The sequence below is a fragment of the Hyperolius riggenbachi genome, chromosome 5 (assembly GCF_040937935.1).
Source record: "Hyperolius riggenbachi isolate aHypRig1 chromosome 5, aHypRig1.pri, whole genome shotgun sequence".
NCBI lineage: Eukaryota > Metazoa > Chordata > Amphibia > Anura > Hyperoliidae > Hyperolius > Hyperolius riggenbachi.
Window position 1 is genome coordinate 370,990,939 of NC_090650.1, and position 2,384 is coordinate 370,993,322.

Below are 2,384 nucleotides of genomic sequence, written 5' to 3' on the forward strand. Positions count from 1 at the left end.
TCTCAGTGTCAGCGAGGATTGTACGGGCTCTGTAGTGCGACGTCAGTGCTACGCTCACCTCACTTGCAGTACGTGGGATTCCTCCCACGACCTGCTGCTTACTTGCTTAGTTATTGTTGTAGTGTAGTGCAGTCCTATGTGCTGCATTATGCTCATGCTGAAATTAGACGGTGGTTCCCTGAAGTGTGTACGTTCTAGATTCAGTACATTTTACTTCTGTCCTTGCAGTGAAAACAAACAGCACACAGTTCGTTTGGATTTTTTTTTTTACTTCTCATGTTGGGTGCTGAAATGTTCAAGTGGACCTGAACTCTTGCACAGGACAGAAGGAAAACAGAGAAATGCACCCTGTATGTATTTAGAGATTAGCCTGTTTAATTCCCCCTCATCTGTCTAATCACAAATTGTAATTTGATCTCTCCTCTGTCATCTGACTGCCACTGCAGATACGCTCATTTGAAAGCACAGGATTTTAATATGTCTGCTTCCATTAAAGCAGGAAGTAGAAACTGCAGATTTATTTTAGGATTTGTATCAGCTGTAACAAACGTTTTTCTTCCGGCCCCCTTCCAGTGGCGTAGCTAACGAGCTATGGGCCCTGGGGCAAGGTTTACATTGGGGCCCCCCAAGCGCTCTATACACAACAATTGATATGGCACACCAAAACCTGCCAAGGACAACCACAGTGTCAGAAGTGCAAGGAGGGGATGGGGAGCAGCTTGTTAATGATTACTACTAATAAAAGCATTTATAGAAGTGATTATTACCAGCATAGGACCAATAGAAAGCTAATACTGTGGTTGAAGGAGTGCCCCTCTGGCCCAAGGGCCCCAATGCGGTCGCTACCTCTGCACCCCCTTTTGCTACGCCACTGCCCCATTCATATCTAAAAAGGCAAAACGGAAGCGCTTTGCGCAAGTGATTTTAACGCGATTAGCGCTGTAAAAATCACTGGACACTTCCGCGATTCCAGAGAGATTGTCATCGCTTTATAAGCACTGTACAGCGATCGCTCCAGAATTTCCCAGAAAATGCTGCAGGTAACACGTTTGCGATTGGCGCTAATCGCAAAATGCCCGCAATCTGCGCCAATCGTGACAGTGAGAACACTGCCATAGGATAACAAAGCACTTGTGGTTTAAAAAGCGTTAGCTCTTTAGAGATTAGCGGGAATCGTTTGCTAATCACATATGTGTGAATGGGCTCTTGAAGGTTATTATGCTGTTGCGTATCTTTACAGCAGAGAGGAAGTTCTGAGTTGAGGTCTGCTTTCAGTCAGGGCCATTTCTGGCCTTATTGTCACTCCAGGCAGGAAAATCTGTGTCACCCCCCTCCCCCAGCATACGTGGATGTACGCTGCCGGTGAGCTGGGCTCAGCGTGAGCCGAATCATGGCTCACCCTGCTGTCACTCAAATTCCAGGCGGCATTAAATACTACCCTCCCTCCGAGTAATAATTCGGAGTCCGGCGATTACCCATGCATGGACTAAAGAATTGCTGCTATACTGGCAAAAAATACCAAAACACCAACAGCATAACTCACCTACTCCGCGTTCCCTTTGCTGTCCTTTCCACCCTGTCAACTCCGTTGTGTCCTCCCGTAAATGCCGGCATTTTCACTGCTATGGCGCTGGCCCGGAAGTAACCCGAAAGTACTGCCAGGTCAGTGCTAACACAAACCCAAATTACACCAGAAAAGGACAAATTAGGTAATCAGTAGGGGAATATATTTGGTATACTCCACTACACTCCATAGCACAGGGAGAGCCATCTCTCGGCTCCTCCCTGTGCCCGAATAACTACCGGAATCGTACATGCTCGACAGGACATCAGAGCCAGCTTTGAACTTTAAAATTATGATTTTATTTATTTGAGCCCTACCAGGCATATATAATTTATGATGCCTTTTAGTAAATATGTATTTTTCATAATAGTGGTCCCTTAAAGCACACCTAAATCAACCCCATATGTGTCAATATGAGTACTGCGGGGTCTTTATACATTCAGGTCTCCACTGCACCACTCGGCACATGCTCTGCCTGGTCTGTGATCCCTGCATGTCAGCCCTCACGCCCAGGTGGGCACAGCAGCCGCAGCCAGGAGTGGTCTGTCCATGCATACTTCCTGAGCAGCACAGAAGGTTCCTGGCAGCGGCTTCTGTGCACAGTGGCAGGAATGCGGGCATACAGGGAGCGCAGTGTGGACAAAGTATGTGTCGCTCCTTTAGGTTCTGACCAATTGCTTCCAGGCTGAGCCACTAATAGAGGGGCAGAGTGGCACAACAGAGGGGAGCCCATACAAACAAGAGGACCTGAAAGGTGTCTAGAGCTAAGCATCAGTAAGGGGTTAATGTTGAGGAAGGTTAAAGGACCACTCCAGCAAAA